A 15,853-nucleotide genomic window follows, 5' to 3' on the forward strand; every position below is an offset into this window, starting at 1 on the left:
ACAAGTAGTAGTATTGCGGCTCAGAGCTGAAGAAGCTGACCTCTTATGCAGCAGGTCACTGTGCAACGTCCTGACAATGTCTCTCCAACCATGATGCATTGACACACAGGACACTGTACCTTTTTCAACTCCTCATGTTTCAAATATGAAGAGCAAACTATGATAATATTTTCATTCACAATCTCAGTTTGTTGTTGATGCCTTTTTTTAAAAATTGTATCTATTTGTTCTTTTCTGCAGCTGTTGTTTTGTGGTGTGGGATGTGGTGAACAATTTAGTGAGCTGCTGGAGGAAGGTTCGTGAGGCCCAGGTGTTGCATCAACAAGAAAAGAGATGAGCAACACAGGTTAACCATTCGGAGAGCGGTGCTTTGCAGGGCGTAGTTGAACCCAGATATTCTCTCAGTGGAACAGAGGTGATTGGGATCTACAACAGAAAGTCTTAGAGAGGCTAACTGACCATGAGGCACTGAGACACTGGCTGTTTGTTATGGCCAGCTATCTTATCAGTAGGGTCAGAGCTTACCCGTGTTTTTGTAAATAGCTTTTGAGTGTGATCTGTGTTTAGAAGCATGGCCTCATACTACAGAGGGACCTAAACACTTAAGAATACAGGTGAAATTACAGGAAGAAGGAAAAATAGGGCTAACATTGACATAAGAGCATATTATATGTATGCATCGCTGCTTCCTTACGCTGCAGAAACAATAAAGGTCCACTTTATCTTATCTCACCCCATCTTAATTATTTGTGGCAATTTATCAGTTATCTCTATGTAATATATTTTTAAGAAAGACATATTTTGAGCATAGTCATTGCCCTTATATTCCGACTTTAACACTGCAGTAAATGAATACCAGTCTGAAAAAAAAAAAAAAGATTCAAACAGCCAGGGTTTGTAATGTCCCACACCAAAGAAACCTATCCAGTACATGGAAAAGGCTGCAGGTCAGCTGTGAGGGTGGGGCGACGGGCAGCGGGGTCAGAGCCATATGAACAGATTCATTGTTCCAAGTCAAGAAATGAGGAAGGAAGGTGTAGTGTGACATTTAAGACATTCATTCTTTTGAACATGTAATTTTGAGGAAGAAAGGAGAGTATTGGGGTTTGTAATAAACCACTGGATTGGGACTTGAACTGGATTCTCTACATTGGCTTAATTTGAGTGTGGAATGATGGAAGCCTTGTGTCAATATGTTGACCTGTCCTTTGTGGAACCCTCCTTTCCCAATGCGAGCTGGGATAGTCTCCAGCGCTACATTCAGATAATGGATGGATGTTTTCAGTAGTAATTTAAAAAATAAAAAAAGCAAGTGCAGAGGCTACCTTATCTCTTCAGGCATCATGCTCCACCGATACACTGAAACCTAATCAATCTTCATTGTCAGGCTCGATTTACAAACTGCAACCTGCCTGAGGATCCTCAGGCTGTAATCTGGCTCAGTTAGGATTATAGGGTCAGACATATCTCCTGAAGCCATGTGGCCGACCAGTAAATGTCTCTAAACCAGTGTTATGAAGCTCATACATAAGGAGTAACAGCAGTTTCACACATATAACGCTTAAACTGGGGAAATGGTTTGTGTGATGGCTGAAACACGGAGCACATGTTGTGTCTGTGATGTGAAGGAAGAATGGAGGAATTACACGTATACCGTTTATATACATATATCAAAACACCTCAAGAGCTGCAATTAATGTGCCATTTCCCATGGTGATCAAGTGAGGTCCAGTGCAGCCGGCAGCTCAGGCTGTGGCCACAGGATAAATGCTGCGGCCATATTCACCATGATTCTTTATAACGCATTTGAAAACCAAGCACATTAGATTTAATACATTTAGAGATTTATCAGGGCACATGGGAGTAAAGGCCAACTTTCTTCAAATTGAATCCTAGACAAATGTCCAGGTAAGAGCTCCTGCAGACGACGGGGCTGGAACATATCCAGAAGAAGAGGGAAACAAACTCTGCACTTCCAATGCATCAGAGTAGCACATTATGTTTTGTCACATTTCTGGAGACAAATGGTAAACAAGGGGGGGGGGTGACTGTGTTTTTTTTCATGATGTAGGCTATTTCACAGGTGCTCAGCATATTTCATCCTCCCACATGTTGTTTGCATCTAATTTAGAAGAATACATGTGGATGATGGAGATTAAAAATGGAGAAATGAAGATGTTGACCATGTGCGGGGTGATAAACAAGCAGTAAACACAGGACTGACATGCAGTATTATCACCTATTCATCTTGAGTTCTGTTCACCTCCCAAACCTTAGCCCAGAATCAGAATCATTTATTGATGACCACACAACCAAGTTGGTGGAATTCGATAGATCTCACCAACATGGAAAATAACTGACATTGACGCAGACAGTGATGACACATGAGTAGACAAGATATGGACAGGACAATATCACGTATAATAGTGCATGGATTTTAAGCGCATGTACATCATGGTTTTTGCAGAGAGTCTTTATGGCTGTGGGGCAAAAAGCTGTTCAAACAGGTGGTGAGCAGTATGGGAGGGGGTCAGAGATTTCTTGCGCCCTGTGATGGTGCCATTGTGGTATAGTGATTCAACAGATGGGGAGGGGGGGCTGCCAGTGATCTGATTTGTTGACCATGCATTTCTATGTATTTGACTGTTGAGGGAGGCTGCTGTAGCAAACTATCATGAATGAGGTGAGCTTTCAATGATGGCTGTGTAGAACTGGACGAGGTGGTTATGTTTTACTTTGAATATTCTTAGACCAATATTCAGTCTAGGTTAACCTCTGATTTGGTCCCCAAAATGTCCAGAGGGAAATAACAGGATAAGCGTTAACTTTGTTGGTGTATTGATCTTTGGCGGCCTTTTTTTTTAAAAACATCTTCTTTCTGGAGTTAGACACAGGATAGATGACTGGATCAAAGCAACAATTAGCTGAAAGATGCTAAAATGTGTTGAAACCACAGAGTTGGCTGATGATTCTCTGTGTGTTTATCACAAGAACTATCTTTCAGGCCACACAGAAATTTGATCCACCGTTATTATAAAACATTAAGTGCAGCGCTAATTAAGGTTGAGCTAATTCAAAAGAGAAATATCTTCATGATTTTAATGAGAATCCTTTGCTTTGTTTGGATACCATAACAACCTAAATCTGAACAACTGTAAAACTAACTCTTGTGATCTCTATGATACTGTCCTTAGATTAAAAGATACTGCACAGACCGACCAGGCAGGCTTCAGCACATGATGAAAGATTACAGAAGGTAAATTAGATCCATCTAGAAAAAGGATTTTACATTAGGCCATCAAATTGATTAGAATCTCTAATGGATTGGTTTGATGTGATGTTTAGATCTTTTCACGAGGAAATCATTTGATCATTGACTAACCACTTAATTTAATAAATCCAAGAACAATATAGATGAAAATAAACTCCCTAGTCCCTGGATGTTTGCTGAAGCTCAACACTGCAATTGTGGGAAATGTAGCAACAGATGCTGCTCATGTGGGTGGTGTGCTTACAGTTTGCCAAATAATCTTACACTTCACTGAGTAGGAAGTGAGAGGAGGCATCATGTCAAGTAGCTTTGAAAAGCAACTGTAAGCAGGGGATTTCTGTTTGAATAAAAGATCTAGTGTATAATTCAATGTAATGGTACTTTTTGAGGATGTCGAGAGCTTTAGGAAGCGCTGTGTGTTGATGGAGCTCGACGGCAGTGTTTCTGACAGAATTGATTCCACTCATGGTGGTGGCTGACCGAAGTGCTGTACTTGATCTGTGCTTATAAATCATCCACCAAACCGAACATCTCATGTGCGATTGTTGGTAGATCCTGTTTGCGATAGCAGAACCAATGGGTAGAGAAACAGGAGAGATTATCCACTATTTAATCGCTTGTGGATGCTGTCATCATCAGAAGGATAAACAAATTTTAAAAAGAGTGTTCAAATATACTATGGTGGCTGTTAATAAACCTGGGTCTCTGTTGGAAACTGTCATAGTTTGACAAGACAATAATTTACTTTGAATCAAATTTCTTGGAGGAAAATGCATTTGTATTTCTCTGCCTGAGAAATGTTGAAACAAGTTATTCAAGAAAAAAAAGAAGTCTTTGAGAAATAAGACAGAAAATGAATGATCGCACAAATCAAATGCGCATTAATTACCACGACTATAAGGCCAAATACTGTTGCTCATTTCCCACATCGAAGCAGCTGCTGCAGTGTTCCACTTTCCACACACGCATGAGCAATGGCTTCTGCGCTGACCAAAGGTCAGAAGATGAAGTCTCCAGTCTGATTTGATGGTCAATCTGCTGGGTTCAATTGGCTTTGGCTCTGATTTCAAGAAAACTGCAAAAAACAACAATAAAGCTACAGGCAAACAGCAAGTGGGCAGAAAGGGCAAAGATACAACTTGTTCATGAATATTTCTGATTATGTTTTCAGAAATTCTTTCTATCACCATCAGGCCACACTCATCTCTCAATTTGTGCTGTTTTGAAAAAAACAGCAACAGATGAATAAAAGAAAACAACATAATTCATTCATGAATTCTTATTATTTTTGACTTTATACAATACTTGCTTTATTTGCCAGGAGGTAAGAGAAGACGATCTCATAGTTATCTTGTTGGTCATTAACCAAATTACTCAGCACAATCAAATGTGGACCTTAGGATGGAGCTAGATGAAGTTAGAGGATAAGAACGTTAAATCTTATGTTGTTGGAGCATAAATATTTCAATATTTCATGCAAATCCATAAAACTTTAACGCAAATTCACAAAGGTCAACTTCATTTCAGAGGATCACTAAAGCCATTAGGATGCAGTCTCTGGGGACCATGAATTTCTGCATATAAATGTATCGCAATCGCAAAGTTGTTAAGAAGCTTGACTCTGAACCGGATTTTTGGACAGGCAGACCAGCATTGCCTTCCCAAGCTGGTTGCAGGGCTAAAAATGGCCATAATCAGAGTCACAGAGATGAGATAGCCTGACTCTCTGGCAGAAGTTTGTGCCAATTCATTCAGCAGATGATAAGATATTTCAGTGGATAATGAAAAATGTTGCCAGTTAGTGGTGTTAGATAAGACATCAGAGGAGGCATCTTCTGGGAACCATGAATTTAGGAGGAATGTTTATTAGTAATCCGTCCAACGGTTGTTGAGATAGTTCAGTCTGCACCAATGGCATTTCCATGGAGCCTCATGAGTAGCAAGGCTTAGAAATCAATCTGGAAAAAGACCTATGAATATCTATCTTTACTCATGGCACATAGTGAATTCCCCTCTGTTATTTGAAGGCGCTATAATCTTTAAAGCTGCATAGTGCAGCTTTAATTTATATGTGACCAGTAGTCGAGGTAAACATATGCACCAGATCAGCACGGGTTCCTGCACAGGGCAGATTGTTATTCAGGCCATGCCAGAAATATATGTAAAGAAATATCCAATGCTGCAGAGCCAAAGATTCTGACTGCGTTGTGTCAGACCCTGATGTTTCCTCTTTGTTCTGGTTCGCATGAGAAAGTGGATGTTTAAAGGGCTTCGAGTAATTGTTCAATAGTGAACAGTAAGAGACAAAAGGCAGTGGCTTTGTGGTGCGTGCATTAAGTGCCTGCTGTTGTACTTCAATTAAGCGTCATGTGTTAAGTCTGCACATAACACACCACACATGTACTAACTGGAATGGAAATCACTGTGTGGGTTTATAGTCAGCGGAGGAAAGAGGGCGCACTATTCTTGGAAACATGCCACGTCACCTACCTTCTTACTGTAAACGGGTTGGGGTGATATAGTGAAATGTCCTTTGAGGTGCTTCGTGTTTGTGGTAGTGAATTAGCTGATTAGCTCGGTGAATGCTACTGGAAGTGGCTGACATGCATTGTGTGCAACATACAAAGAAGGCGAAAGAGCGCTTACGTGGGACCGTGCTTATCTCCAGAGGTCGGATGAATTCAAAACACAGCTTTACCAAGAAGGGGAGGCACATGATGTAGGAACATACGTGGAATGCATTACCCTGCGATGGAGGTTCATTAATTTCGAATGAGAGAATCCTTTATATCCCACGTCGTGTCATTTCAGATGAACTAAATCAGGGTGACAGTCTTGCATGCCTGCAGTAAAGCCAACACTGTTTGGTTTATACTGAAAGAAGCTTATGTGAAAAGACTATTTTGTCTGTAAATCAGCTAAACAAGCTCATGATATAACAAAAATAGATTCTTTTTTTCCTAAGACTTTTGAATCGCATGGCTTAACATAGAATTTACATGTGGGTGATGAGCAGCACAGATCCATTATAGATTAAATGTGATCCAGGTGTAATGTTGGAGGTCTAAGGTGCAGTATACACGTTTGCCCCCTGAGATAGCAGCTTGCCTCTGGCTTTATCGAAACACATTTGAAAAGCCAACTGTTGGACACTTCAACAACTGCCCGAGGACACACTACAGCTACATTAGCAATAGCAGCTTCACAGATGCTAAAGGATCTGCCCGGAGACAAAGGCCGAGCGGCTGACAGCTGCACAATATGGAGAAGGCAGGTAGATATAGGGCGAACTTAAAGCCTCAACAGCCTGTTGTATGACATGTTGCCTTTGAAAAATGCACGCTTTCATGTTCAGGGGTTAAGTGCAGGCTTTATGTTAGCTTCATCACTAGGGGGCCACTTTAATAGGTGCGGGTTGACTCAATGTGGTTCAGATCCAGGGGAGATAGACAGTCAAGGCTGCTCACTCTGTGTACGTGTGTGGAACCATAACTGTGTTTGTGTTGTAACATGATGATTAAGCTTCTTTACACAAACCCGACAGACCTGATAAAGACTGCGAAAATACGTGCAGCAAAACACTGACGAGTGAAACAACAAAGACCAGTACGCTGTGTAGCCCATGTTGCTATTAGCGCCGTGATTATCTTTGTTAGCCTGTGCTCGGTGCCGGAAAGGACACAGTGTCGCATGATTGCAAAAACAAAGCCTTGACCCTCGCAGCTCCCAGCTGGAGTGGCTTCATAACGTTCTCCATCCACGGAAAGAAATATCAGATTGCAACTGACCCTGGCGCTGCTGCTTGAAATCCCATTGCTGCCATAAGAGGCTTTACGACAGACTAGAGGCGGGCGAATGGGGATAATTTAATGAAACATTAGACGAGAGCACTCCGCAGTCCTTTAACAAATTGCTTCTCTGAATGCCAAGCTTGGCTCAGTTTGGGTTGCCTGAGGGATGAGTCAAGTGAAGAAAAGAGAAAGTTATTCACCTACAGTGCTCAGAGGTTGGGTGCGATGGCGCCTGAGTTTCGTCTGAAATATAGAGGATGAGGCTGTCCCGCAATGACTAAGCCTCCCTGTAGAAAGTCTACTTGAGGATTCATGAGGACACTTTTTTTCACTGGACGGATTAAGTGTGGCAGGAGGCTGTTGACTTCCAAGCAGCGAGAGCAGAGGGCACACTTCCTCTCATCAACGGACACCAGTGGGCATAAACAGGTGGCGGCTGGGCACTGACACCTTTTTTTTTTTATGAGTAATGCTATGTGAGTAAGAGCTGGCCCCATTGAGATATAGGCAGCGTCCAGAGAAGCATCTTCGTGGCATCACAAAGCAGATTCACCCCCCATTACCTGTTTGTGCTACATAGTGTTCTTAAGCTGGGGATTTAAAACTGGCCACTGAGTAAAGCCTTGAATTAGCTTAACGAGAAGAGCCAGGCACGTGACTTAAAGCTCACATGGAGAGAAATACACAAACAGGCACTTAGTGCCAATATGATCATTGTGTCTGTGTGCTGTATTCACAAGCGGGGATTGGTTTGAGTTTGTGTGCATGGTTAGAGGAGGTTTGTGATACATATAAGAGAGCTTATTATGGCGATGCGTGCATGCATGTGTCCTGTTGGATGCTGATACAGTATGTTCGTGCACTAATGTGACTGTACAATTGCAACATATGGACTCTTGCGGTCTCATTAATAAGAGACAAGGAAAGACACACAACCATGACATGCATGCCTCAGTTGTGCGTTGTTGCCTTTCATCAGTTGTAGTGCAGGACAGAAAACTGACTGGCCCACATACGCTCATGTAAAGACAAATAGAACCGAGACCATCACGATTTCTTTTGAAAGTCAGTCCTGGATTTGTGGCTGCTTAAGTGACTTTTGCTGCTCAAAGTTGCTTAAACCTAAAGACAAATGTGTAGATTTGATGAGGGATTAGAAAGGATTTGTATCTTTTAAGCATAATCAATAAAATGCTGCTGAACTGTAAGCCCAGTTTTGATGTGGCTTTGTAGTCGTGAAGAAGATAAATAATGACCGTTGGTGTAGTTGAAGTTTTACAACGAATTTTCTCCCATGTCCACAGCTGGTCTGTTCTGTTCTATCTGTTCTGATGTAAACATACGGATCTACTCAACCACACCCTCATCTTATACGATGAAATAGTGCAGCAAATGTTAATCAAATGTATTTATAAATAAAACTGTAACTAATCTGGAAAAACTGTTGTTTCGATGTTTCACTGGTATGCATCTTTGTGTGGTTTTCCAAAATGCTAACTGACTGAAAGTAGAAGAGATGGGTCTTATTGTCATTTAATCATTGCAAGAATTTCAAACTACTGGTGGGATGGCTTGATCTCCAACATCTGTCAGGCAAAGACTGCTGTAGATTAGCAGTTGCCAGCAGAAGCAGCACGTTATGCATTTGTGTATCTATGTGTTCACGTATCTCTGCAGGAGTGAGTGTTCCGGTATGGGCTGCGCAGCGAAGCCATTTAAATGAATTCTTTGACCTCAGCTCTTGATCAAACTGGGGGAAAAAAATCTATTTCCTCTATTTCCCTCCTCATTATTCTCCTGCTGTTTCCTCCTTGCATTGTCTGGGAGTGCGCTGCGACACCGGCACTGCACAGAGGTTAGAGTTCCCTGTGGTTTGACAGTTCACTGCAGGTTGTGAGCAACTGCCAGAGAAGTCGACAGTATATTTTTTGTCACACCACCTTTTTCATCCTGCTGACAGAAATGTCATTTCATGACATGAGCTGAGTGGCTTTCCCGTCATCACAAGAGGAGAAAAACAAGCCGGCTGGATCTTGTTCAACCATTACAAGACGTTCACGCTTTAGATTGAGTTAAAAGAGTGACAGATAGATGAGCAGAGGCAAGGTCATTGACTGTGATAAGAATTTGAGCCATGACTCAAGGGCATATGTGGTAGCTCTTAACATCACCTTAATACACTGCTTGCTTGACTGTAGCTCTGCAAGCAAGGAATTGGCAATTTGATCCGCCAAAAAACCCTGAAATACATCTCTATCAACCCATTAGTAAATGTTTTCTGCCCTGTGATTCGTCTAAACACTCACTTTTCATAGAACTGTAGTACGCATGATCTAAATGAGTCCACAGGCATATCCTCAGGTAATGCTGACAAGCAGAACATGGAAATCACATTAAAGCCTGCATGCGTCATCATAAATGTGTATGCCTGGCTGTGTAGACAAGTATTAAAAACCTCTCTGTGGCAGCAGTTTGTAAAACAGAGCTTTGATCAAGACACGTCCAGTAGCAGAGTAAATCCATGAGCAGGTGTATTTCTTTCAGCCAAAACCAAAAGGAGATTGAAGGAGTAAGTATGGACAGACATGCATGTATTATTCATGTCGAGTAATCTGAAGGGCAAGTCGAGCTACTTTGGTGTCCCTCTTTCATGCTTAAAGAAATCATTTGAAATAAAAATGTTTCCTCATTCAGAAATGTTTTTGTAGCTCATTCATTTGTTGTAGTACTCGTGTCTCGTCTTGCACTTAAGCAAAGATGACTAGGACTTTGACAGCATTTGGCCTTGGAGATTAAAGAAAAAAGGACTGAACAAAGCCCACCAAGATATATATTATGAGTGCATCAAACATTTTGCGGGCTTTTCCCCAGAACAGGCAGCAAGTATTGGACCCAGTCTGTACAGATTCTTCTGCTTCTTTTCATTTCTAGCGGACATGCAAGGAAGTATCTGCTGCCAGTTAAAAGCAACATTGTGTTTGGTCTTTGCAAACAGGAATGATTGACATTAATTTGCATGGGGAGTTGCATTCTAACTCCAAGTGTGAACTCACATACTTAGCACTTGTGATTGAAGCAGCAAAGACGCATACTAATTCCAGGTATGAACCCTAGACTCTTTTATTCTGTTGCTAACACCACTGTGGGGAGAATCAACAGTCTAATGTATGAGCATGTCTTTTAAGGCCTTGATGCCCCAGGGAGCAAGTGTTTCTCACCTATTAACTTGTATCTGTATGAGCACAAGTGTAATAAAATATCATTTGGTGGAATGATTGCCAATTATGGATAGATATAATGGCCCCGTAGCCAATGAAGAAATACTGCCCAGTGAAGGCAGGTGTGATAAGGAGCTTAACAGTCGGGTTAACATGCTCACTGACCATCCTGCTGGTCTGAGGCTTTGTGCTAAGAACTTTGTGCACAGTTCACACTGGTGTAGGCACTGGTGGACAGCCACTTTCAGCTGACTGCCAAATCTCCTGCCAACATGCAAACCATTGAAGTGGACTACAGAGACTCGAGGCTCATTTGTGCTGCCTTTACGCTTGACAGCAGTGGTCACATACTTCCATGTGTACTTTACATTGGCATGGTTGTTAGGCAATCCATCCATTAGAGGGCAACACAGAGTCAAGGGTCATTTTCATTGGAGGAGGTTGTGATAATGTACGTCTTAAGAAAGAATCAAAAGCGGCTGTTTGTACCTAGTAGCATATAGATGTCTTGCCAACTTGCACAGTCCCTCCTCAAAAAGTTCCACCATTGTTGATATTTCTTCCATCCCATCATGTTGCCTGACCTATTGGCTACACTTCCCTCGCATACTGTGGTGGTACTGCTCTGTATAGTTTGTATCCATAATCTTTCAGAAGACATGCACGAATACAGATGGAATTAATGCAGAGTACAGACAGAAGGCTCTGTCCCTTTCTGTACGTGTATCTTACATTGAGCATGAATGAGCCTTTACAGGGGAGAAAATAGACTCAGCAAGCAGCTTAGGAACACATAGCTAAAACAAATGGCGCTTAGTACCCTGCAATAAATTCTCCCTTCAGGAAGGGCATAATGTTGAAACTGTTGAAGACGTGTAGATTCCAACTGTATTCTATGATTTGGAGGATATAGTCTGTGGTACTGCATTGTGTTCCTATGTTCTGTCCACTGCATTCAAATCAGAGGCTTAACAGCAGACACCACTCCTCAGTTCAACAGCAGCACAACTGCCACCTTTAAAATGATCATCCAGCCATGTATAGTCGAACGACATACATCTCAGTCCACACTACTCTAAAACATCTCCAATAGAAGCCGGACATGATAAGATCAATTAACAGGAAAAGCTTGAATTCACTCAGAGACAGTCAGGAGAAATTATCAATGAATCCAAGCAGCAACAAGGATTCTGCTGGAGAGACCAGCCCCTGATGAAGACACCATACAGAAATATGAGTTTTGTTAAATACTAAAAAGAAAAAAAAATAGCAAGAGTGGAGGTTGGGTCTGTGTAGGAGGCTGCAACAGCAAACAGCAAACAGCAAACAGCATTGGCATGAGTGTAATTAGTATAATAACTGTGATAAGTGTGATTTAGTAATGTCCGTGGTGTGTATCTGCATTAATATGATTGGATGATACTGGTCATACAGCTGTGAAGGAGCCAGTGATTGTGTTGCACAGTGGAAACGGCTGATGCCGGTTAGCTGACACAAGCACGGCCTCAGTGCTCTGCCTGAAATAAGGATTCGGCTCATTTGTCCATTTGTCCCAAAACAACACGATTCAGTGCATCAAGCTAACAATTAGCATCTAGTATTCTGTGAGTGAAGGTCTGGAACTAAGGCTATATCCATACTTTCTCCTTTTTTTTAACTAAAACACACGAGCAGGAAGCACATGGTCTACAGCTGGTTGCTTATTTACAGAAAATAATACAAATGAGTAACAACGATGGTGAAAAGAAAGCGCAGGGACTCCTTGTCTTGGGCCGTAAGTGTTTATATGTGCAGCCCCACACTAAAACAGGACCAAAAGTGTTTCTGAAATTTCCATTTTGGAGTAGTGTGGATGGCACGAGTAAACGTAGCAGCAGTGATATATTTTAAATCTCAAACTACTAGTGTAGCTGTAGCCTAAGTGCTTGTTGGAAAGCAAGGTCAGGGAGTTGGTGTAATGCATTCAAGAGTTGCCTGTGAGTACAGGCTTGTTACCACCTTTCGCGTGTTGCCATTCGGAAACAGGTTAAAACACTTTTGCTGTTAGCGTCTAGATAGTTGACACATTGCGCACTTTAGCATGTATGAAGCAAACTCAAACTCATGGTACCAGCTTTGTTTCAGATGTGATAAAACAAGACCTTGCAGACTGTCACAATATATACGATGAGTGTTTGCAGGCAATTTGTTCACTGGTCTCTGATGTCGTCCAAACAGGCTACCTCAATTTACAATTCAAATCTCTCACTAAGCATTCATCAGTACTGTATCCGACTGTGGAGAAAAATAAAACTGAAGTGGATTCACCTTTGGGAGTAACAAAGAAGTAGTACGTCTGTGAGAGTAGGTGCAGTCCTGCAGGTTTCACGTTGAACCTGTTGGCTAATGGAGTTGCAGAACTCCACCAGGAGTGGGAAGTGAGGCTCAAATGAGGCAGGGAATGACAGGCAATAGACTGGAAAATATGAGAGAAAGAGGGGGTAGTGAAGTCAAGCTGGTGTGTTTATTTGGCTCTGCGGGTGCCCAGCATAAATCTTAGTGGGGGCGAATGCATTTCAAGTCCACAATTCACTAAAAACGTTGACACAGCCCGTCTTGTCGCATAAAAATCTTTATGGATCAAACACACCCTCAGATGTTTTGTCTTTTTGTATTGTTTCGCTCACTGACCTTCCAGCACAATGCAGTTAACCGTTACTTCTACTTTAATATAATCTATAAAAATGAATGCATGACGCAAGCCTTTTACCTTTTACAGAGTCCTCTGTCTGTGCTTCAGATAACAGTTTTTGAAATAAGTCATCGCAGCAGACACTCAACTCTCATTTGCAGTCGTATTGTGAAGGAAAGTGACTCAGTTTGACATATTGTGAAAGTTGATGAAGATAATAACTAAAGGCAGGCAGAAAAAGCACAAAGATAAGTCCTTTATCAGGTGTCAGGACACAAGCTCAATAGTGTCAGTTTGATTTCTGTCTAAAAACCCAGCCGCTGCCGACTCTTCACCAACTCCAATCAAAGCTTAACTGAACCACAAAATACACACTTATATCGCTGCTCACAACAGCGTGACGTGCCGTCTTGTGTGATTATTTCACTGATGTTACCACACTTTTCAAAGAAAGGAAGGACTCTTCATGAAATAGAGCGGGTCGTTCACTAACCTGACGGTCGGTGGTTCAATCCCCAGCTAATACACATGCATAAGTGTCCTTGGCCAAGACACTGAACCCTACATTTCCCCTGATTTCCTGTATGAATAAGAGATCAGTGCTATAGAAATGCAGTCCGTTTACAACATTTAGATAGTGTGGGCAATGTCAGCACTTCAACTGAGTGTATCTGTATATAAAGAAAGGTACAAGATGATTCACTTTATATATTCATTGTAATATGTTTTTTGATATGTTAATAAGTGACGCATTGAAACCTTGTTAACCTTTTTTCCCTGTGTGAGCTGACAAAGCTGTTGGAAGCCTGGAGGCTTAACAACACCTTCAGTACATTATATATTTTTTAAATTTAGCATCAGTTTTTTTGTAGAAATGTTTGAGAGTAATGATCTGTATTCGTTTTTTAACATGTTTTACAGTCATCACTCTCAACACATAGATTGTGTTTATTTGGTCTTAGTGAAAAGTATGGCAACAGCTGGCGAAGGAAACATGTCCTATTTCTACAGTATGTCTGGGGATATACTGTACAACACGATGACACGAGTGGAGAGGGTGATAGAGGGACTGTCCCTCCACAAACAGAATATGGTTTCAAAATTCTCCGCACTAAATCTCACAGCCGAGAGCCGTTACTCTCAGCCGAAGCTTTACAGTTGCCATTTTGAGAGAAGAAGAGCTGGTGTTGCTGTGGCTCTCTCCTCTGCTGGACGATGATACATGATAGAGACTATGGAAGGCCACTTGAAGAAAATGAGACTTCAAAGAAGCAACTGAGATAGCAGCTGCCCAATAAGATCTCACTTTAGCAGGATAATAGCATTCAGGTCCCCAGAGGCGGAAACAAGGATGTGCCATAAATTATGAATTTCCATGAGAACAGATATGGATGATGGTGTCATGCAATAATTGGCACAGCACTTAGCTCCAAGTGAAGCTGGCTGGTGGCTGAGTGATGTACGCTGCAGGCACCTGCCCGGAAGACACGCTTAAGGGATTTGCAAAGTCAGTGTGACACAAAGAGGCGCCCCCAATTATCATGTCGACCCAAAGGCTCTATGATGGGGCGACCTCATTTCATGACCTATCAGGCTGCATGGTGGGCAGCGACAGTGGGTTCAAGGTTTGAAGATGCTTTCATTAAAATGCTCAAATGTAAAAATGCACTTGTTTTACCAACCTTAGCTACAAACTGGTGATGCGGCAAAGACAAATGGGCTCCTCCTTACGCATCGCAGATTTGATCCATTTCCGATTTTGGTTTGTTCACTGGCAGACAAGAGAAATGTAATCTTACTGTCAGCCAGTGAGATGAAGTTCAAATACAATGCACAGCGCATTTGACCAACTCTTGATTTGACCAGGATCAAGAGTTCTGTGTTGAAAAAATACAACAAAAAAAATGTAACCTTCAAAATGTTCAGTCTTACTGAAATCTGACAAACAGAGAAATGGAACAACGTAACCCAGCAGTGTCTGGTCATGCAATTTGTTATTTTTGAAGGGTACAGTTTTTTTTCTGTCCAGAAACAATGTCTCAGTTTACTCGGTACCTAATATTGTTACTATGTTATATATCTGTATACATATTTTATAGTTAAGTAAGAAATACAAAAATATAGCAGGAGTTCACTACAATGTCCAAACTAAACTTACACAAGTTTAAAGTCTTTACAGACTAAAACAAATGACCCGAGAGTCATTCAGAAGTCCTTCAAGAAACCAAACAACTTCACTGGCTTAACATTTCATTAATTTCAGAATTACATTTATTTCCCTTCCTGAGGGTTGGTTTTAACAAGCAATTAGCATTCCCATGTCTGTGTATTAAATTCAGAGGTAGGTGTTTAGCGGAGTTTAGCATCTTTATCTCAGCTCAACAGAACACCTTAATCTCACTACTTAACACACTGCATCTTATGTCTGACACATATTCACAGCTTGTGAAACTTGTGGTGTTTGCACTGCCGTCTACAGATTAAACAAGAAAGGCCATTTTTTACATTGCTGTCAAGACATTCCTTTAACATGAATTCAGTATGCAATGGCATTATGTGGAAGAGCATGCACATTATTTTCTTCCATTTATCCACTCGTACATGTGATGATTTTCCCACACACACTATTGTCCATAAAGTTGTTACCGTCCACAGAGAGAATTAGACGTTTGGTGCTTGTACCCGCTAAGGGCCATCAATGCAGAATTTGTCTGTCACTCCGTCTGTGTACCTTTTACTCAAAATCCGTTGCGTGTGAGATCAACCATTTGTGCACGTGCACCCTGCTACCACCATAGATTGAATACAAGAAAAACGCTGGGTCATATTTTGTTGCTGTTTTTTTGCTCTTGAAAAATGCCAACAAATAATTGATATACAGTAATTCATTCGATATCTGCTA

The 15,853-nt window shown here is 41.4% G+C and overlaps 1 protein-coding gene across 1 annotated transcript in view; it reads left to right on the plus strand.

Annotated features, from left to right (window-relative positions):
- LOC118117018 (leucine-rich repeat and fibronectin type-III domain-containing protein 2) overlaps positions 1 to 15,853 on the plus strand; it is a 142,149-nt gene that overhangs the window by 30,538 nt on the left and 95,758 nt on the right. The window lies entirely within an intron of this gene.

This window comes from Hippoglossus stenolepis, chromosome 10, assembly GCF_022539355.2.
Source record: "Hippoglossus stenolepis isolate QCI-W04-F060 chromosome 10, HSTE1.2, whole genome shotgun sequence".
Taxonomy (NCBI): Eukaryota; Metazoa; Chordata; class Actinopteri; order Pleuronectiformes; family Pleuronectidae; genus Hippoglossus; species Hippoglossus stenolepis.